The sequence below is a fragment of the Botryllus schlosseri genome, chromosome 11, assembly GCF_051294905.1.
Source record: "Botryllus schlosseri isolate E-star chromosome 11, Bs_hap1, whole genome shotgun sequence".
Taxonomy (NCBI): domain Eukaryota; kingdom Metazoa; phylum Chordata; class Ascidiacea; order Stolidobranchia; family Styelidae; genus Botryllus; species Botryllus schlosseri.
Window position 1 is genome coordinate 6,727,452 of NC_137246.1, and position 23,967 is coordinate 6,751,418.

The 23,967-nt window shown below is 41.0% G+C and overlaps 2 long non-coding RNA genes across 2 annotated transcripts in view; one reads left to right on the forward strand and one right to left on the reverse strand.

The window, feature by feature from the left end:
- Nucleotides 1–489: 489 nt before the first annotated feature.
- Nucleotides 490–23,967, reverse strand: part of LOC145451181 (uncharacterized) — a 30,812-nt gene continuing 7,334 nt past the window's right edge. Inside the window, exon 3 of the long non-coding RNA XR_013918708.1 lies at nt 490–593. This is a non-coding gene — a long non-coding RNA (uncharacterized LOC145451181). The remainder of the gene's footprint in view (nt 594–23,967) is intronic.
- Nucleotides 16,946–20,344, forward strand: LOC145451183 (uncharacterized). The gene is made up of 3 exons (XR_013918710.1): nt 16,946–17,454; nt 17,902–18,061; nt 20,186–20,344. It is a non-coding gene; the product is annotated as an uncharacterized LOC145451183 (long non-coding RNA).

Sequence of the window (23,967 nt, forward strand, 5' to 3'; positions counted from 1 at the left end):
ACCACCTCTGCACATGAGTGACTACATACGACCTGGGATTGCGGACATGAACCACTCAACCGCTAAATATATTATTTTACCCAGACTTTCGTGGTATCAGATCGGTCGCTCCATATCTATTTCACTAGGAGCTAAGACTTCGCGAACACGACCCTTATATATTTTTCATCGTCTTGGTCTTTCTCTCTCCATCTTATTGGAAATACAGAATACTTCTACCTGACAAACTGTAAATAGTAAACCATAAGTCAGTTACAAATTAGAACAAAGTAGAAGTAGTTTTACTTGAGTAGGTAGATTACTTCAAGTAGAGAAAACTACCTGAGTACTTCGAAAATAAAGAAGTGTAGTTTGTTGCTAACCAACTCTGGTTGAAACAGCGTTTATTTGCCCGTGATTTGTGCGAATTGACGGGTATAGCAAGGGACGTGTCTCGGAATCCCCATAATGACTTGTGTCTAACTGACTACAATTCCGTGTAGAAAGAACTTGTGCAAGTAACAAGTATATTTTGGGTGCACTATTATATTAATTATAGTAAGTTTCGAAATGTGATTCGTGCAGGACGCAAATTATCCACCCCAATTGCAAACCTGAAAAAAGAAAGAAAAATATTAGCACATAAATACACAAAATGTATGGTATATTAATTGCAGGTGCCTCTGATTTTTCCGGCTGCGGAAAACGATTCTGTAATTGTCATACGTATGATCGCGGGTCGGATTTGGTGATGCTGCGCTTCGTTGTCGAAGTTTTTTACATATTTTACGAGGCCGTATATGAGCACAAGACTACAATATTTCGGCAGAGAAAAATCCGATCACGAGAATCGAAACTATTATTCCCATGTTTAAAAATAACTGAGATTCTGTACTTGCTGAATGTGCAATTAGATCGCGTATGCTGAGAAAGTATTGCCTTAATCTACATATTTCGAGATTTCAACAAACAACCTTTCGTGAACTTTCGACAACCTATAATATTGGTAAGTTTTTTTTGTCATAATTTATGGGTTAATATAGCAATGTACTTTTTATTTTACGTCGTCACGCTGTATGGGTGAGTGTTTTGACTTGCAACCGGTACAATGAGTTACAATCAGGGCTGTAGAGCCGGTAAATTTTACCACCGACCCCTACTTTGACTCCGACTCCACACATTTTCAATATACCTACTTCGACTCCTACTTCGACTCCTGAGCCTTTAAACGTACCGACTCCGACTCTGACTATTGTCTTAAGAGACCTTCCACTCCGACTCCAACTCCGACTCCAACAATATTGCCGATTTACTTTGAAAATTATATGCCACATTGACCTTTCAATGACTATCATATAACCAACCATTAATAATATGTAAACATATCATTAACGATGCTATGGAAAATTGTTTGATTGTGACAGAGCTCGAATTATTCACTATGCAATTAACATAAAAAAATGCCTTTCTGAATTTCCTTCCTTTTTCATATTTTACACGTTTTTATAACATGGACTCTCTAATATCCTGATATGTATGAATCATTCAAACATGACATATATCTAATCTTGTATAATTAAAATGTAGATAAAACAATCGAAGTGTAGCTCTTGTGTATGAGTCAGCAACCAATACAGAGTTGTAAAACCTACCAATTTTTTCTTTACACACTATACTGATTACAAGCACAGACACTCTCACTACCAATAAACATTTGTGAGAAACGAAATTTACGAAGTAGTGAAATGTTTATTCTATATGTACTTATACTCAAGTATTCATGGACTAGGACATGCAGTCTTTCTTAATCGACCCAAGCAGCTAAGATACAGTACAAATATTTTAAATTTTGTCAAGTGGGTAGCAGCGTTTCGTTATATTTACTTCAATTTTACAATATCAAACGATGTATTTACAACAGTATCATGGTATAATTCCGAAAATTGCATCAATTCGTGACTGCATCGCAAAGATGCATATTGCGATTTTCTTCCTTTATGCAATTGAATTGTAATTTGCAAATATTTTCCAATTTTATCTATATCAGTGGTGGCGAACCTTTTCGGCCAAAGGGCCACATGAGATTTACGAACCATTGCTCGGGCCACTTTAATGTTGATGACCATTTTTTAGTCGTCCGATAGGGGCGAACCGAACTAGGTAACGTTGAAAACAATACTTATATTACTGCGTTCTGAAATTGATAACAATAATGTCATGAAAACTCCGTGTGCAACTGTGCAGTGTGCATCGTGTTCAGGTCGTGCGAAGCAGGAAATAATTTTTTCAAAGCTAATGAATGAATTCGATCAATAAATATGTTACTTGCATATATTGGGCGTCGCCTCTGTATACCACTGAGCTCATTTGGCAAGGACAGGATTATTCGGCGTTTAAACATAGCAATATCGAAGGTTTCGGTGAACATGCCTTTATCATTTTGTGCAATTGTTTCATCGTCGACGATCTTGCTGCGAGCGCACAAGAGAAGAAGCATGTTGGACGACACGTTCCCAGCAAACACCCGATCTCCCACGGACTTACGGGTACGTCCACAATTGTGCCCAATCGTCCCACGTCCCACTTTTAGTGACTGAGGACTTGCTCAGTAAGTCACAAATTGACGTCCAATTATGTAACTCCAAGTGACCCCCAGAGGAAGTAACTTTTAGAGTGCTCCTATGCCAGTTACCAATGACCATCCCAGTGGATGCCATAATAGTGTGATGCCTGGATGCCACCTACACAGTAGTTGCTTTTGATGTCCTTACTGGAAAATCGTTTCAATGAACTCAAATGTGGATTATTCTGCAGTCAATGGTAAATAAGTTGTGTTGAATAGACTCATGATACAAGTGAAATCTAGTGGAGTGAAGCCGTGAATGTTGATATGGTGATGACTTTCCCATCGCGTGGAATTTCACAAGCCCGGCTATCGATCATTGTGGTCGCACAGTGCTAAAGAGGCTCGATTTAATGTGCGATACAGAGACACAGTTGCTTATTTTATTGTGACATTACTGAGTGGAAAATGCCCACATCAGGGGCAAATACTCGAAATGCATGTGAAATCTTCCGACATCAGAACTTGATAATCGTCATGATGGGATTGTCATGACTATTCCAATCACGGAACAACGCAGTAAGCAATCCTCTCGGCTATTTCGATAATGGAGTCGAACACGCCTGTTGCTACAAATTCATCCAACCATAAAACCAGAAGCCTGCCTTCTTCTATTTGGCGAGCATCGCGCATGCGCGTGTAATTCAATTTGATCAGCGTATGTAGCAATGGCGGAGGGACGAATTATCACCACTGTGATGCTAATAGCACATCCGCAGAAATATGATGACCGGGTGAATCATTGTGAATGTAGGGGGATAACATGATTTTTTTCGGTCTATAAAATTTAGAAATAACTATAATATGCGTTGCCAGATTTCAAAATTCTCAGAAAAACCGATTGCCAGACCTTAATATTTAGAGGTGGTCAACAAAAAAGATCCTGCTCCGGCAAATAGACATTCAAATGCCTACATTTTAATGATGAAATCCAAATATCATATTCACCCCTCTGCGACCCCAAGGGCAGGTCCACTACTTGCTACAAGTTACAATAACAATCCCAAATGACATCAAAAAATATTTCAGCCTTGGGAACACAGTAGGGGACTCAGCAGAATCCTATGAAAATGGATCATTTTTCAGGAAACAGACATGCCCGTACTGATATTATAACGGAAATTTGAAAAATCATTTTCACCCCTCTGCGACCTCATAAGCTGAACTACACCTTGCTACAAGTCAAAAGGACTATCTCAACATCACACCAAAAAATATTTCAGCCTTCGGAACACAGTAGGGGACTCAGCAGAATCCTATGAAAATGGATCATTTTTCAGGAAACAGACATGCCCGTAGTGATATTATAACGGAAATTTGAAAAATCATTTTCACCCCTCTGCGACCTCATAAGCTGAACTACACCTTGCTACAAGTCGAGAAGACTATCTCAACATCACACCAAAAAATATTTCAGCCTTCGGAACACAGTAGGGGACTCAGCAGAATCCTATGAAAATGGATCATTTTTCAGGAAACATACATGCCCGTATTGATATTATAACGGAAATTTGAAAAATCATTTTCACCCCTCTGCGACCTCATAAGCTGAACTACACCATGCTACAAGTCAAAAGGACTATCCCAACATCACACCAAAAAATATTTCAGCCTTCGGAACACAGTAGGGGACTCAGCAGAATCCTATGAAAATGGATCATTTTTCAGGAAACATACATGCCCGATTGCCCGTATTGATATTATAACGGAAATTTGAAAAATCATTTTCACCCCTCTGCGACCTCATAAGCCTAACTACACCTTGCTACAAGTCAAAAGGACTATCTCAACATCACACCAAAAAATATTTCAGCCTTCGGAACACAGTAGGGGACTCAGCAGAATCCTATGAAAATGGATCATTTTTCAGGAAACAGACATGCCCGTAGTGATATTATAACGGAAATTTGAAAAATCATTTTCACCCCTCTGCGACCTCATAAGCTGAACTACACCTTGCTACAAGTCGAGAAGACTATCTCAACATCACACCAAAAAATATTTCAGCCTTCGGAACACAGTAAATTGGCGATCGATCCAAAATATGAAAGCAGTTTCATTCGGAATCAATATTCGTTCATGATATAAATACAAAAAATATCATATTACGCGTCCATCATCTCTTTAGCTGCAATGTAGCTGAGGTTGCGTGTGTGCATTACATATTTAATGCAGACCTCTTTCAGTATAACGTGTCTGAAGTAATCATCTGCACGAAAATCGGGCTCCAAGACTTTCATCAGTTCACAATCTTTTTTGATGACCGATGGATTGAACACATTCGTGATACATGGTGCTGAGTACGCGTGCACACTGCACAGTGACAGTCGAGTTGACACACTTTTTGAAGAGTTTCTTATGCAAACATAACTTTGACATCAAATACCAATACAAATTTCCAATTTCATCTTCTGGTAATAAGTCTGACGGCGCTTTGGACGGAGTACGCTGAGCCAATCTGGATTGCATCATCATCAATTTCTTGTTGATAAGAAAAGATCTGTGAGTTTCATGATGTGGTTCCTGGCACGCGTTTCGAGGCCTTTCACACAAAGCTGTGAAGTACGAGACCAAACCGTCAGCAAAGATTTCGTCAAATTCTTGTGGTATTTTAAACATTATCATTTGGAACTCCGTCACATTTTCGATCCTGATTTCCAAATTTTGAATTGGTCTCATTCTTTTCCTCCTCACAATTTTTATTTTTGGAGTCTCATCTTCGTCTGCGGTAGAATCATCGTCGCTTATAATCAGACGCTTATCTGGGCGTCTTACATAAAAAAAAATATATCCATTCTGTGTCTTCGCAGTAGATGAAACGTCACGGCTTTCTCGATAAACGTTATTGTCATCATAAACAACTGCGGTACCATCCTTTTTCATTACATTGGTGACGTAGTGTCCCGCGTTGACCGATTCACCAAGCCTTGAAACTACGGCGTTTAAATTAAAGCACTTGCCTCCATACTTAATCTTTTCCGCTGCTGCGAGGCTGTAGGAAAGAATATTGCTGTGATCGTTCCTTGGCGCATGAACGACCAATATACTCGGAGTCGACAAGATTTGACGATGCATATCCACCACAGAGTTACATTTCAAACAATGTTCTGTGGTCGAATCATCGAATTGCTTTCGGATATTGTCCTCCAGTGACTCAGTTGCATTATCCCCGACAACAAGACGAATGACTGTTTTGTTTGTGGCCGATTGATTTATGAAGCCACAGGATTGGCAAGCTCCTCGTAATTCAATATGCGTATCGCAATTCAGGTTGGCCTTTTCCAAAATTGCGGGGATATTGCTGAGCTCGAAAAATTCTATGGCGTCTTGTTGTTGTCCCTCCGTAAACTTACAAGCCTCAGCTGATTCCCTGACGGCATTTTCAATTTCCGGATCCGTACTCTCCTTGCGGTTTACTAGATTAGAAATGATTTGGGCTGTATGATTAGTGGATTGGATTTCTTCAATTTCTCCCTCCCTGCTACACGGAAAGCACGAAGCTACTGCCTGTACAATTGAATTAAACCAACATGTGTTTCCCATGTTTTTCAATCCTATGGCAGCGACATCTTTCAGAATGAATCTTTCTCTAGATTTTTTGACATCGGAATGGACGACCTCTGATGTTCTTGCAAAATCGTAAAGAATCCAATGGCGAAAATGTGTTTGATCTAATGGGAATTCCTCGGTTCCTGCAGAGCATATCACCCGGGCGACAAGGCAAACGCATACTCCACAGCTGCTGTTGTCCACCTGCTTCAACACATTCCTTGTCTTGCACCGCGCCTTTAGTATCCGTTTTTGGCTGGATCTAGAACGACCCAATATGGAGCGTAGTCGTTGTTCCGCAAGTTTGGCCAGATCCTCTTTATTGTTTGAAGAAGAATCAATCAAATACCATATGTTTGAATGTTTTGAGTACCACAGAAGAAAAAAGTGTTCGTTGTACAGAACAGGGAGAAGAAGGTGGTCTGGAACATCTCCTGCTGCGTTCATCAGTACAGAAGAAAATTTCACCGCTGCTGATTCCTCAATTTCCGTTGGGTTTTGTAATAAGATCAAATTATTATATGTGTCTGAAAAGCCGAATCTTTTCAGGCCCAGCTCTTTATTCAGATTCATAACGCACTGGCAAATATATGAGTTGACCACGTCTGCCGTAAGCCACCCTGGATAAGTCGTGTTTAAAACATGCGACTGAATTTTGTTCATGACAATCTCATCAGGATCCAAACATAAGCTGTAAACGTCCATCCAAGATACATGTGCACCATTTGAAGTGGAGAAGGCCATTTCTTTGAATTCTTCAAACAAGTGTTCATGGTCGTGCCACAATGATCTCGCAAAAGCATAGACCTGATTTAGCTGACTCATATTGATATCACTTTCCAACACCCCATTTTTCAAATTATCAAGTCGACAAATGATAGCACCTTCGGAGACGTCGTCAGCAACTGTGACACCGCGAAATTTCAAATGTGCCGCAGCTTTTTTTGACACGTAGTATCCCGAAGCCCGTCGTTTTCGTTTCTTGAATACTGATTTGATGAGTTGATGATTCGGATCAGGAGTTTTAGCATTCGATGAAGACGTTCTCTGAAACCTGTTTTTCGTTTTATTTGATTTCTCGTTGGTACTTTTTCTGTAACCTTTATGGAAAACTGTATCGCAATATATTTCGCAAGACCTTGACACTTCGTTGCCGTATTTTAGGATAAATTTATCCAAAGAGCATTTCGATGTGGTATTTTCAAAGTAGATATTTTTCAATTGGAAAAAATGTTCCTCAATTATTCCTTGGGTTCGATTGTTTTTACATATAGACTGTATTCCCTTTTCATTACTTTGCTTTTCAAGATTGTTGTAGAATTTTGCATATTTGGCATGAAAAGCAGTGACTGAATTTTCTGATATACGTTCTTCCACCGATACACACAATACAATACAATTTATTCGATGTTGATACAGTGTTAGTAAGCGCTTGCTTCTCAGCGGAACTGGTCGGCATAATTGGATTTATTCGCTGTTGCGTGAATCGAAGAGCAAAACATAACTGCTCATACCTCGCTGACATGCTTATCTGGGTCATCTTGGAATAATGAATACCAATAACTTCGCATTTATTAGAAAGTGTAATTCAATCTTTACCGAATAAACAGCATCGCTTCACAGCATCACACACTGTAAACGAAAATGGTGTTTTTCCGCTGATTTAGATTCCGCAGCGAGCTGATTATGTCAGTATCAAAGTCCGCTATGTAATCGATGGTCATGTTGGTGATGTTGGGATAGTCTTCTCGACTTGTAGCATGGTGTAGTTCAGCTTATGAGGTCGCAGAGGGGTGAAAATGATTTTTCAAATTTCCGTTATAATATCAGTACGGGAATGTATGTTTCCTGAAAAATGATCCATTTTCATAGGATTCTGCTGAGTCCCCTACTGTGTTCCGAAGGCTGAAATATTTTTTGGTGTGATGTTGGGATAGTCCTTTTGACTTGTAGCATGGTGTAGTTCAGCTTATGAGGTCGCAGAGGGGTGAAAATGATTTTTCAAATTTCCGTTATAATATCAGTACGGGCATGTATGTTTCCTGAAAAATGATCCATTTTCATAGGATTCTGCTGAGTCCCCTACTGTGTTCCGAAGGCTGAAATATTTTTTGGTGTGATGTTGGGATAGTCCTTTTGACTTGTAGCATGGTGTAGTTCAGCTTATGAGGTCGCAGAGGGGTGAAAATGATTTTTCAAATTTCCGTTATAATATCAATACGGGCATGTATGTTTCCTGAAAAATGATCCATTTTCATAGGATTCTGCTGAGTCCCCTACTGTGTTCCGAAGGCTGAAATATTTTTTGGTGTGATGTTGAGATAGTCTTCTCGACTTGTAGCAAGGTGTAGTTCAGCTTATGAGGTCGCAGAGGGGTGAAAATGATTTTTCAAATTTCCGTTATAATATCAGTACGGGCATGTATGTTTCCTGAAAAATGATCCATTTTCATAGGATTCTGCTGAGTCCCCTACTATGTTCCGAAGGCTGAAATATTTTTTGATGTGATGTTGAGATAGTCTTCTCGACTTGTAGCAAGGTGTAGTTTAGCTTATGAGGTCGCAGAGGGGTGAAAATGATTTTTCAAATTTCCGTTATAATATCAGTACGGGCATGTATGTTTCCTGAAAAATGATCCATTTTCATAGGATTCTGCTGAGTCCCCTACTGTGTTCCGAAGGCTGAAATATTTTTGGTGTGATGTTGAGATAGTCCTTTTGACTTGTAGCAAGGTGTAGTTCAGCTTATGAGGTCGCAGAGGGGTGAAAATGATTTTTCAAATTTCCGTTATAATATCAGTACGGGCATGTCTGTTTCCTGAAAAATGATCCATTTTCATAGGATTCTGCTGAGTCCCCTACTGTGTTCCGAAGGCTGAAATATTTTTTGGTGTGATGTTGGGATAGTCCTTTTGACTTGTAGCATGGTGTAGTTCAGCTTATGAGGTTGCAGAGGGGTGAAAATGATTTTTCAAATTTCCGTTAGAATATCAGTACGGGCATGTATGTTTCCTGAAAAATGATTAATTTTCATAGGATTCTGCTGAGTCCCCTACTGTGTTCCGAAGGCTGAAATATTTTTTGGTGTGATGTTGCGATAGTCCTTTTGACTTGTAGCATGGTGTAGTTCAGCTTATGAGGTCGCAGAGGGGTGAAAATGATTTTTCAAATTTCCGTTATAATATCAATATGGGCATGTATGTTTCCTGAAAAATGATCCATTTTCATAGGATTCTGCTGAGTCCCCTACTGTGTTCCGAAGGCTGAAATATTTTTTGGTGTGATGTTGAGATAGTCTTCTCGACTTGTAGCAAGGTGTAGTTCAGCTTATGAGGTCGCAGAGGGGTGAAAATGATTTTTCAAATTTCCGTTATAATATCACTACGGGCATGTCTGTTTCCTGAAAAATGATCCATTTTCATAGGATTCTGCTGAGTCCCCTACTGTGTTCCGAAGGCTGAAATATTTTTTGGTGTGATGTTGAGATAGTCCTTTTGACTTGTAGCAAGGTGTAGTTTACCTTATGAGGTCGCAGAGGGGTGAAAATGATTTTTCAAATTTCCGTTATAATATCTTTACGGGCATGTCTGTTTCCTGAAAAATGATCCATTTTCATAGGATTCTGCTGAGTCCCCTACTGTGTTCCGAAGGCTGAAATATTTTTTGGTGTGATGTTGAGATAGTCTTCTCGACTTGTAGCAAGGTGTAGTTCAGCTTATGAGGTCGCAGAGGGGTGAAAATGATTTTTCAAATTTCCGTTATAATATCACTACGGGCATGTCTGTTTCCTGAAAAATGATCCATTTTCATAGGATTCTGCTGAGTCCCCTACTGTGTTCCGAAGGCTGAAATATTTTTTGGTGTGATGTTGGGATAGTCCTTTTGACTTGTAGCATGGTGTAGTTCAGCTTATGAGGTTGCAGAGGGGTGAAAATGATTTTTCAAATTTCCGTTAGAATATCAGTACGGGCATGTATGTTTCCTGAAAAATGATTAATTTTCATAGGATTCTGCTGAGTCCCCTACTGTGTTCCGAAGGCTGAAATATTTTTTGGTGTGATGTTGGGATAGTCCTTTTGACTTGTAGCATGGTGTAGTTCAGCTTATGAGGTCGCAGAGGGGTGAAAATGATTTTTCAAATTTCCGTTATAATATCAATACGGGCATGTATGTTTCCTGAAAAATGATCCATTTTCATAGGATTCTGCTGAGTCCCCTACTGTGTTCCGAAGGCTGAAATATTTTTTGGTGTGATGTTGAGATAGTCTTCTCGACTTGTAGCGAGGTGTAGTTCAGCTTATGAGGTCGCAGAGGGGTGAAAATGATTTTTCAAATTTCCGTTATAATATCACTACGGGCATGTCTGTTTCCTGAAAAATGATCCATTTTCATAGGATTCTGCTGAGTCCCCTACTGTGTTCCGAAGGCTGAAATATTTTTTGGTGTGATGTTGAGATAGTCTTCTCGACTTGTAGCAAGGTGTAGTTCAGCTTATGAGGTCGCAGAGGGGTTAAAATGATTTTTCAAATTTCCGTTATAATATCACTACGGGCATGTCTGTTTCCTGAAAAATGATCCATTTTCATAGGATTCTGCTGAGTCCCCTACTGTGTTCCCAAGGCTGAAATATTTTTTGATGTCATTTGGGATTGTTATTGTAACTTGTAGCAAGTAGTGGACCTGCCCTTGGGGTCGCAGAGGGGTGAATATGATATTTGGATTTCATCATTAAAATGTAGGCATTTGAATGTCTATTTGCCGGAGCAGGATCTTTTTTGTTGACCACCTCTAAATATTAAGATCTGGCAATCGGTTTTTCTGAGAATTTTGAAATCTGGCAACACATATCATAGTTATTTCTAAATTTTATAGACCGAAAAAAATCATGTTATCCCCGTACATTCACAATGATTCACCCGGTCATCATATTTCTGCGGATGTGCTATTAGCATCACAGTGGTCGAATTATCACAGTAATGGTTTAGTTCTTAATTGGAAACGTTAACAGCGTGGATTGTGAGATGTCTCTATCATGAGTACCGGAAGGGCAGGAAGCTTGGTATTTGAGTGCTATATTTAATAAACAGCAACAGTCTCGACTCTGTACAATTATGCATTTATTAGTGAGTTCTATACTCCAATAAATGATTAAGCTGTAAATAAAGCAACGAAAGACTTAACCGAAACTTGCACTTGTCACTACCTTCAACTCCAGTGAGTTGACACAAAAGTCTTTGTCAGCATGAACTAAAGTCATGCGTGACGGTATGAGCCATAACCATACATCCCCCCACAACTCCGAGAAAGGCACAACTTGAGGAGTTGAAAATAAAAGGCGCAACAATAAACATGCATCAATATGAATAGACCGCGCCAAGGACATAGTCTTTGTGCCAAAATGGAGGATTTTTGACACGGTTTGACATGCGGCCACCATCAGCGCTGGTTGATGGAGAAGTACCAGGAGAGTCATCATCCACGCACGCATCGTCAACATCATCCACAGGCTGGTTGCAATCTTTTTCCTCGTGTGCGTCATTGAGAATCCTCTGCGCGGGATTCGCACCATCAACATGCGGTGACTCAGGTGTCGGCACGGGTAATAAAGTTTCCGTACCATGCTGCTTTTCAGTATATCGACAGAATGGCTGTACTTTACGAAGGTACTTTCTGTTTCGCAAAGTCAATCTCCCGGACCCATCAATCTTAACAAGATACTGGTCATTGCCGTTACACTGAACAATCATACCGGTCTTGTCCCATCGAAGAGGGAAACGTCCATGTTGATTTTGTACACGACATATGTCCCCCACTTCAAGGGGTGCCAGATTATGAGTGCGCGGCCGCAAAGATTCGAGCTGCTTAGCGAACCTGGTACGTAACGTACGTTCTCTTGTTTGCCAAAGCTTTGTCCACATCGGTCTTACGATATGTCCGTTGAAGACTGAACCAACTTTCTTGAATGGCAGAGCGTCTTTCAAAGGTCTTCCAAAAACGATTTGAGCTGGAGACAGGCCATTGTCTGGATCAGGACAGTTTCTGAACTGTAACACGGCTCGTACAAATGAGTCGGTTCGGAGCTCACCATCCTGTGATATATTTCCAGTGATAAGTCGTTTAATTGACTTGACCGCAATTTCAGCCCGGCCATTTGACCGAGCATTGTATGCAGAAGACAGTCTGTGACGAACACCCCATCGACGTAGGAAATCTTGCGTACTATGAGCGGTGAATTCAGGTCCGCCATCGCTGCTCAGTTCTTCTACAACGCCGAATGTCATGAAGTAGTTCCGTAAAGCATCTTGCAGTCCCAGTGCACCAGACATTTGAGTGCCAGGCTTGATATGAAAGATTTCAGGCCAATTGCTGAAACGATCGATGGCTACGAGATACTGGTGACCTGCAACAGTGCAGTAATCTGCGGCAATAGCCTGAAAGGGGTATGTCGGTACGTAAGGATCACAAGGGGGCAAATGCGGCTGGCTCGGTGCGGACCTGCTACACGCATCACATTGTGCCCGCGTTCTTGCAATGCAAGCCGACATACCGGGCCAGAAAACAGTAGCTTGAGCTCTCTGTGACATGGCACTGATACCTTGGTGAGCAGAATGAAGGGTGTCACATATTGGTTTCCTCAGAATTGAAGGTATAACAACTCGATCATCATACATGACGACATCATCAACAATAGAAAGCTTACCACGATAGCGCCAATATGCTTGGACCTGAAACGGCAACTGTTCCGATCCGTGTGAGAATCCTGAGACGATGTATTCCTTCAGCTTACTGAGAGTGTCATCGCATAGGGTAGCTTTTCGCACATCCTCCCATGAAATGACTTTAATGGCGTTCAGGGATGCCCTTGTAGCTGCAATAATAGACGTCTCTAGTTGGTTGTTTTCATCGTGACCTGCCGCCACACAATCGACTGGGTCCAGGGAGGACCAGTGAGTCGTGTCCAGTGATGCGGGGTGCCTCGAGAACGCATCCGATGCCGGTATGGATTTACCTGGAACATGAAAAATACGAAAGCGCCAGGACATTGTACGCTGCTTCAGGCGGAATATTCTAGTGTTTGTAATATCGTCCAACGATTTGTCCCCGAAGATTTTGATCAGCGGTTTGTGATCGGTAGCAATAACAAGGTCATCACAGCCAAGGGTAAAGAACTTGGTGTCCTCCAGTGACCATGCCACAGCAAGGGCTTCACCTTCAATCGGAGCGTATCGTCTTTCTGAATCACGTAAGAATCGGGAACCTGCCAGAGTAATTTTCCAGCCATTGGGACAGCAATCAGGCGTCGTAGATTCGCACTCGCAGTATTTTTGACGCAGCCAGTACCCAATGCCTGTTTTCGACCAGTCGGGATTCAAGCAAGTTTTTCGCTTCGGGTCAAAAATGCGCACCCCATTTTGGATTGCTCGAATAATCTCAGCTTTTGATTCTGCAAACGCCTTATCGAGTTCATTGGTCCACGTGAAAGAAGATTTCGGGCTAAGTAAGCTCTTGAAAGGTGCCATCATGTCGGTAAGTTTGCCATAATGGGAGACTTGGTTCACAAGTCCAAACCACGACCGTATGTCTGACAGCTTCTGTGGCCTTGGGAAACAGGCGATGGATTCCAAATATTTTGGAAGTGGACGTACGTCGTCTGCCGTAATCTCGAATCCTGCAAATTCAATATGCTTACATGCAAATTGAAATTTTGAAGGGTTAAGAATGATGCCATTGCGTCCCATCAGTTCGAGATAATGAATCATTCTCCACCAATGTTCAGACAGACTGTCATCCCATAACACTGTGTCGTCGACGCACTTTGTCTTTCTAGGCACATCAGCGATTATCCGATCATATCGATGAGTGTATCCATCCCCGCTTGCTATGAAACCTTGTGGGGCCACTCGATATCTATATCTGCCAAATTCAGTGATGAACGTGAGTAAGTGGCGATCATCTTCTCTGACAGGTACCGAATGGTAGCCATTCCAGGCGTCAGTAACCGATCTGAAAGTATCGGGTGGGATGGAACGGGCCTGATGAAATGGTGGAACGATGTGGTGCGTGTCCCGGGAGCAATGACGGTTGAGGGATTGGAAGTCGATTACTCTGCGAGGACTTCCATCGCTTTTACGAACCCATATTGCTCGATGACACCACTTTGTCGGCGTATTAGGTTCAACTTTTTCAATGACACCAAGACGCACGTCATCATCCAATTGTTTCTTAACTGCATCACGCCAGTGAATTGGCACTTGAGAAGGTGTGTGGACTGCTGCTGGCTTTGCATCTGGATCAACATGAATGGATATGGGTGTTCCAGACATAGAAGGCAACGTTTGATGTTTGCACTTGTTGAATGTTGACGAACTAAATCGCAGTAGAAGCCATTGTTTCATCTTTTCGTTATTTTCCACACATGGCGTGAATGGGAGCTCAGTGGGCGAACTAGGAGGCAACGAGCGTTTTAGGCATTCACACGAGCGTTGATTACTATTGGTGTTTGAATATTCCTTTGTGGAGGCCGGAGCAGATATTGCGGCAGCGCCAACTGTAGGAAAATCCGGGCCAATAATATGCAATTGCTCCATCGCACCTCTGCTCATGTAGAACAAATCAGTCGAGTCTGTCACATAAACCATCTCGGCTGTTGCTATGCGATGTCCGTTGCGCATTTTACCAGACATTCGAAGGAATACTGCACCCAGAATATTTATGCCCTCTTCGTTAGCAGCAAGCATACGTTTAGTTACGGGTAATAGACAGTTCTCAGTAAGCCCACATGCCAATAACATTGTTAGGCCCATCAAAGACGATTGGGCACCACTGTCCGCAACACCTTTTACTGCCCTAGACGACATTTGTGGACATGGGATATTGAATTGATCATAATCTCGAGTATCAGTCCATACCTGCAATTCCACAGTCGGTTGCGGTTTCGATTCCTTTGCTAACCACCCCTTTGTTCCATCGAAGATGTAGTGCTTGAACGACGACTGATGTCCACGCGGAGTAACATTACGCGTTGTCGATGCATGGTCATTATGGCGGTCAAGTGTTGAAAGAGATGCCATATGTCCAGACGGGCTAGATGCAGATGATACTTTTCTCTCTGTTTTCCAGCATTCTGAGCATTGTACGAATTCTTTCAAAAATTTCTTCCCGAAACGTCCCTTAATGTACTTGAATTTCTTAATTTTCTTGCCACAAGAACGGCATGGTATCATGACATCAAGGTTGGCCGATGGCGGTGCATCTTGGGCTTTTTGCACATTAGACGCGACAGTTCCGGTGTTATCAAATGATCCGAAACTCTGGCTACTAACAGAGATAGCACGAGACGCCATTTCTTTCGTTTCAATCACTTTAATAGTCTCTGGCAGAGTCCTGTCGTCCAGGTCAGGTAAACTGAGGATATCTCGCCTAATATCTTCATCTGCTATGCCTGATATCACAACATGTTTGACGATGTCATCAGAATAGTTGACTATCTGATCACAGTCTTGTCGTGTGCACTTCATAGCAAATGTGCAGGTACGAGCTATTCCGTGGACCTGAGCAGCAAACGACCGAATAGGTTGATCACGATCCTGGCGACAACAGAATAGATTGGCCTTGCGAACACTTGCTGCTATATTCATAACAGCCAAGGCCTTGATGGTAGCCAGAAGTTCGTCCTCACTTATCCGAGACACATCATCAACTTGTTTGAAAAGGTCTGTTTGTAACGCAGATTCGCAGCATTGCCAGAGCTGATTAGTGATTTGATCTGCCGGCATATTCGTGCCCCCTTTAAATAATTCCCATTTGCGAAGGAATACATGCCAATCCTCAGCAGTCGTATCTCGAGAGACTACAGGGCGTTCCATGCTGGGAAGTTTTTGACGTGCGACACTGTCATTATGTTGTGTGGCCGTCTGATGTACCATAGCATGAATGTTCAACTCTGCAGCAGCGATGGCAGCTTCAGTATCAGCAGTCTGGAATCCGCAATTCGGAAGAGGGCATTGACCGACAGGCATATCCGTTATCCAGGTGTATGAAGTTTAATCATGTACAATTATGCATTTATTAGTGAGTTCTATACTCCAATAAATGATTAAGCTGTAAATAAAGCAACGAAAGACTTAACCGAAACTTGCACTTGTCACTACCTTCAACTCCAGTGAGTTGACACAAAAGTCTTTGTCAGCATGAACTAAAGTCATGCGTGACGGTATGAGCCATAACCATACAGACTCTCGATCATCATGAACTGCTGATGCGATAGTGAATTCGACTATATGATTATAGTGATTAGTGACACGGCTGTTATATCAGCTATACAGACGAAATTGATCGACCCGCTGCTAATCGGTAACTCATGCAAGCCGATGGTAGCACATTTGATACTATATGATAATGTATTGATCATAGAAGTCTGATTTATTGTGCTCTGTTGCATAATGTCTCACAAGCAATAACTTGACATTTCATGTGCATCCTGTGACAAGTTTTACAAGGATTTCTTAGGACTGCAGGACCCAATCAGCAAACCAGATGCCGCATAAAGTAATGTACCGGTATTATATTATAACATATCGGTATATACTGAATTTTGAAATGTTATGTAGGCTAATAGAAAGTGGAATGTTCCTTTATGGAATGTGAGATTGCTGAATTTGTGGATGCATGAAGATTGTAGCATCACATTAACATCCATTTTTGTGTCCACAACAGTATATAACCATCTATAATAGCGTTAATAAAATAATTGAGGCTTTCAGTGAACATGAACATGTATGAATTTATGGCAATATTGGTTTGTATTTAGGGTATTTTAGGAGCAACATTATAATAGTTTGTTAGCCCATCTTTAACCTCGCTCTAATCAAAGGATACTCCAACACTAAACCAATTATAAACTCTATAAACTTAACATGTTCATGGTCTGGTGCAGACGGGTTGTTGGCAATGTTACCGCAATATTGGCACGGCCTCCGTGCATACTTTTATAGCTTGATTATAACTTTCGATATTAGTATATATACACGGAAACATTGCCTACATTGCAGCAGTATTAAAAGAGTAGGCTATGGATGGGCCCTAAGGAAGGCTGATTGCTCGATGGTCATCTTGCCGTCGATAAGAAAACACGACCTTGTTATCAATGGATTCTTACTATATATGGATGGGACATATCTGTGTTTGTGTATACAAAGTTACTTCATTTCTACCAGGAGACTAGATATTGAACAGGCAATGTTATGTAGTTCTAAACTTCAGAGGAAGGCGCCGCAGTGTTCATGGATCAAGATGTTGAATTATGTAAGTTGAAGTTACGAACTATATATGATGATTTATGATTGTTCAATAATTAGCAATTTATTACCCTGAAAAAAGCGCCATCGATGATGCGGGAATATACTATTTACGGTGGTTCGCAATCGGGCTGCTAAAACGTGCTGGATGGAACTATAATTTTATTATAAACTGCATTCTTATAGTGGCATAGAGCGTATAATTTCAGTAGGCTGTCTTGAAAATAGTCACATACTTGGCTCGAATCATAAGAATTGATACTCGTTCGAGATTTGAGTAACCATACCAATGTGCTCAGCCCTACTGATTAGTCATTATAGTGAGTAGAACGTGGGAATGGTCCAACTTGAACTTCATTGTCTTTGTTATTTTTTACAGGATATTCTAGATTCCTGGCTTGGCTTCTTGACAAATGGCTTCACTACAAACATTATAATAATTTTGATTATTTAGATCGGCAATGTCTTCAATTGATAGTGTTCAACAATGCCAAGAACACTGTACAAAGAATGTCTTGATGACTGGAACCAAAAACGTACGGAAGTACTACTGCCACATGGAACAAGCGTTGCTGTAAATCGGTGATGTGTCATCCTCAGGAAAAAGTCGAAAGGTATAAAACATTGATTACACTTCATGGAAACCAGAGGCTATGTGAAAGTAATCATCTTTTGAACCGAAGTAGATGTAATGTTATGGATTTATACACACCTAGAGGTAACAACTTTAAAGTTGCGTTAGATCTACCCGAAATGGAAGTAGATAATGCAGTTCTGGAAAGTATACAAATAATAAGTTTTAAAAAGTAGATTTGGTTGAGGTGTTGCGTAGGCCTTCTTAGCGTTTAATCATAGCTGGTGGTCAAAGTAATTATTGTTTGCACTGGAGTTGAAATAGTTGCAATTGCAACGCCTTGAATTTCTACTGCGGTACAATTAGCCATTTACCAAGCTTGTAAAATTCACTTCAAAATGAATTAAAAAGTTCTAAACGAAAATTTTGTGCTCTATTCTATCCCAAGGGTTCTTAACCAGGGCCCGTAGACCCTTTCGTGGTACGAAGCACCACATCAGAGGGTACGGTATTCATCGTGGAATTAGACCTATATGCTGTGGCTCTCGTGCTATGCGCAATTTTATGTGAATTGACTATCTGATTTTAATATAGGTACCATCAGAAATTGTGTTGAAAATAAATTGTGGGCTACTAGAAATCTTTTAAGTGGCATGAAGGGTGCGATCGCTAAGGCTAAGAATCAATGCTGTTACTATGGCTAAAGTTGTTATTGATATGTTCCAATAATAATTGAAGGCAACATCTAATTCTGAATTAATTTGACTTTGGTAATGACAGTAGCAACAGCCTACTTATCACGACTATATCAAAACCCGGATTAGGCTACATCGCTTAAATGCTCGAATACCAGATCAAATTTCAGTAGATTTTAAAATACCCCACAAAAAACTGTGACACGTCAATGGTCCACCAACTGCAATATTATAACCCAGAGTTTGACGATGTCATGATGCATCATATTGCATTATCTCTATAACTCATTATTTTAACAAATTATGCCCAGCACCAAAATAATTTTATTGAAATATTCAAAACTGTGATTTTTTTTAGTGTCAAACGTTAATGATACAATAGTAAATTACATTCTCGAGATGTTTGTGGAATGCTTGTCTGCAAGCTCCCGTCAAATAAGGCCTACATGGAAATTATACATTGAATATCCTTATCTTGCTGCGTCGTCAAAATTCTGGAAAATGACCTGCGACCACATTTGAATTTGAAGCCTCTGCTCTATATGATGTGACAACATTAAGAACAAGGAAAAGTTAAAATATCTATCTCCTATGCGACTTCAAAGAAAATGAATACCGGCTCTACATCACATCGAATAAAGTTTTTCAGATTTAAGATAATCCCTATTTCATTGTACTTTGAGACAATACATTTGTCATTGACACGATTTGCGTAGCTACGTCCTACATGTGCCGTGTTCTGCGATATGACCAATCGATGTTTTTAGGCCTCGCAGTGGTACTTAGAATCGGAATTCTAAATCTTGTTGAGTACAATTTATGTACCCTAAAAGATCATCTGTTTCGACTTATCGTTACTCTATTCAGATCCGTGGCAAGCCCTAGTTGTAGTAGGTGGTAAGTTCGAAATGAAGGTGGTCAAAGTATTCATCGTTAGTACCGTACTAAATAGAATAAATAGCGATTTACAAGACATCAAACTACTTCCAAGTGTCGACACGGTCAAAATATGGAGTCTTGAGGAATGTCGTAGTTGTATGCTTTTAAACAGAGATAAGGAAAGTAATCATTTTCAGCACTCAATTAGTAATATTTGTAGCGTCAGTAGTCTAGTACAAGTAAGAGTAACGCAATGTATTTCTACTCGAGTTCAAGCACTCAAGCAGCAATATACACGGCTTATCAAAACTATTTTAGGTAAAGTAGGAGTTCTGCAAAGTACTGAAGTATGTACTTGAGGTGTTTCCACAATTTAATTTGATTGACGGGTTGCATACTCCGTATCACTACGTCAGAAGCTTCCCGCACTCGAGTAGACATGGTAGTATCGTCATAAATTATCACTCAGCACAAGTAGAAGTAGCGGTAGCGGATAACAAGACATATCACAATTAATGCACGAGGAAATAGAAATTGAACTCCTGACGCAAATTCCAAATGATCTGCTGACATTGTTGTATATGTTTCAGGCAAAACAAAGACCAAGAAGAAAACTGTTGTGGCAACCAAGTTTATTGCGAATACGCGCTCTTAACATGATGCGGTGCAAATGATGCATCGTTTTATCATATGCAATGTAAATTATTACTTATGATTGCTTCATGCTTTTCCCTGTTTTAGTTGTATTAGGAGTTGTACTTTTTCAAAGTCATGTGACACGTTTATTTCTAATTTCATGATGCACTTCAATTGAAATGTTTGTAATGGTAATATAAAATTGACTTAGAACTTGCTGTTATATACAAAATCCCACTGACACATTTCTTCGTAGTGATTTCCTGATCGATTTTTCACGTAAGCCTGAACTTTGTTAACAAGTAATAGTTCATTAGTTAATGTTGTACTTGTATTTTGCAATTTTCGTATTCCAGTAACCCAATATAAACAGTTCGTTAGTTTATATGATGTTGAATTCCATGTAATTGCACCAGGTGTGGAGGGGAGTCCTGATATGGTAATCCCGAGGAATAGAACAGGTGGTAAATGACATATCCATAGGGAGTCACGTCACGTCCACAGTAGGTCTGACGCATACATAGGGAGTCAAGTCACGTTCACAGCAGATCCAATGAGTCCATATGGAGTCGCTTCACGTCCATAGTAGACCAACTCAGGAAGTGTTAAGGACGCTTCTAGTAGTCGACAAATCCACTCCAGGGAAGTAACACTGGACGCCCTGCGGCTATTCCGCAGGAAGTCAACTGGAAATCGAGTGTTTGCTGGGGTTATCTCCTAATTGCGAATATATTTAGACTCAATTCTGCAAATTACGCGTATTTATAATTTTCATTTAAATTAATAAATTAAATCAAGTGCTGAGAAAAATTTCAAGACGAATATATCTGCTACAAAATATTTTACTTTATGGTCAAGGTCATATACGAAGATCTGCGATAAATGTGGCTGGAACCTGGTTACGCCAATGCGTCGGCACTGATGTTTTAGTCATAATCAAGCTTCGCGGCCAGGCTGATGAAATTTGGGTTGGCCTTACAATGTTACCTGATGTTATAACCAGAGTTGGATCAATTACAATAATTCGGTGCAATAAAATTACAATTACAAATACTCCCTTGCATGTTTCAATTACAATACAATTACAATTACTCAATGCCAAAAATATCAATTACAATCAATTACAATTACAATTACAATTACTGTTAAACATGTAAATAATTACAATTGCATTTACAATTACAATTACTGTTAAACGTGTAATTGATCCGGTAGGGAGGTGCTCTTTGACAACCGTAGCGACGTCATTAGCAACAATCTCAAGCTATTCATGTTTCAGTAATCATACGTAAAATACCCCTTAATTAAAAAAAACTTGAACGTAATCGAACTAATCCTAATCATGAGTACTGAAAAATACAAACACCGAAAAGAATTTTAAGCGATTATTAACAACCAAAAGTTTGAGCGGCTGGCAACGACTAACAGCGAACTGGCTACAAGACAGTCAATGAACTGTAATCAAACGAATACTCATAGCGGAGTAAGGCAAATGAAATGTAATAGGTAAGGCGTCAGCGATAAGGATGATACCGATAAGATGTGTAAAATTAAAATAAATGCAAAAGTAAAGAAGCTCCTGATAACTACGAATTACAAAATTTTGGTTCGCATTTACATTTTCTTTCTCAAAAACTGTTAGATTGCATTTTGATGAACATTAGGGTGCGGAAAGTTTCTGGCCCAGTAAATTTGGCTAAGATTGGAGGTAAGATTGGGATAACATGTCTACAAATGCGTGATTATTGATGAAGCCTTGGTTGAAAACTTGAATTTCTTTTTGCAATTGTTGCAGCAAGCCTCAGTATACTGGTCAGAGATTTAAAACCCCTGACCGTGGTGTAAGAAATCGTTGAGCACAGGTTTCAGAAGAGTTTATTTGCTGTTACCCCATTTTTAAAATATTAAGATTTTGTTTAGCCCAGTGGTTCTCACACTGTTTTCAGACACACCCCACTTAATCACAGTAATGTAGCGGCTCTACAAGGCGCGCTCGTCGATCGTGTTGATTGTTTGATTACCAATTTGTGAATGCTTCCGCATCCCTTTTCAATGCATGCATGCTGATGCGCTACCTGGCAGTTACTAACTTCGCTCGCAATAAACGGTTGGGGCAGTCTTGGAGCAATTCATAGACCAACGCTGGAGGCCATTAGCGTTCTTCAGTAAACACCTCCGACCACCGGAGCTCAAGTACAGTACGTTTGATCGGGAATTGTTGGCTCTGCACCTTGCCATTCTCCCTTTCCGGTATTTTCTTGAGGGCCGCAACTTTACAGCCTTTACCGACCACAAGCCACTGACGTTCGCATTTGCTAAGATATCAGAGCCTTGGTCGGCGCGTCAGCAACGTCACCTGTCGGCAATCTCTGAGTATACCACAGATATTCAGCACATTGATGGGAAAAACAATCGTGTAGCTGACGCTCTTTCACGAATTGCAATTTCTACCGTTCAGAGCCCATTACTCGACTTGGATTATGAGCAAATGGCGAAAGCACAGCTTGACCCGGAGGTACAAGCATATCGCACGGCAATATCAAATCTATGTATCGAAAACGTTCCGCTGGGAACGGCCGGCCTTACTCTACTTTGCAACACTTCCAGAGGCACGCCACGTCCAGTAGTCCCTCGCTCTTGGCGAAGGAAAGTTTTTGAAGTTATACACGGACTCTCGCATCCTTCGATTCGAACAACACGAAAACTGGTGGCATCAAAATTTGTATGGCATGGGTTGAAGAAAGAGGTCGGAGTATGGGCAAAACAATGTGTACCGTGTCAACGAGCTAAAGTACACACACACTTTCGGGCGCCGCCAGCGAATTATCCAGCCACAACTTCTCGTTTTCAGTCGGTAAACATTGATATCGTGGGACCATTGCCAATGTCACAAGGTAAAACGTATCTGCTGACAGTGGTAGATCGTTTCACTCGCTGGCCGGATGCGATACCAATGGATGACTCGACAACATTAACGTGCGCTCGGGCATTCATCGCCAACTGGGTGGCACGCTTCGGTATTCCAGCACACATTTCTTCCGATCGGGGACCACAATTTACTTCGCATTTATGGGCCCAACTCAATCGGCTACTAGGCGTGCTCCTACACAGAACGACCAGTTTTCACCCGCAAGCCAATGGCCTCGTGGAACGCTTCCATAGACATTTAAAAAGTTCCCTCATGGCAAGACTCACTGGTCCAAACTGGCTGGATGAGCTACCATGGGTTCTTTTAGGCATCCACACAACACCCAAAGAGGATTTGGACGCCTCTTCGGCCGAACTTGTGTACGGTGCTCCATTGACGGTTCCGGGCGATTTTGTTTCTTTTTCAGGAGAAAGCGTAGCCTACATCGGGATTTGCCAACGTTGCATGAGAAGATTCGCAATCTCCTCCCACGTCCTATGTCACGACACGGCACGGCAAAGACCGCAGTCCCACAAGCTTGAAAGAATGCACATACGTGTTCATTCGAAAGGATGCACACCGACCACCGTTGACCAAGCCTTACGACGGACCGTGCAAGGTTCTGAAGAAATCGACGAAATCATTTACGCTATCCGTGGGCGGCAGAACAGAAGTGGTGTCCGTCGATCGTCTAAAGCCGGCGTATATGGATCTAAACGAACCAGTGGAAGTAGCACAACCTGCAAGACGGGGCAGACCACCGCGGTAACCAAGTGAGATCGGGCAACCGCGCCTTCTTCCAAAGGCAAGAAGATCGAAACGCAACAG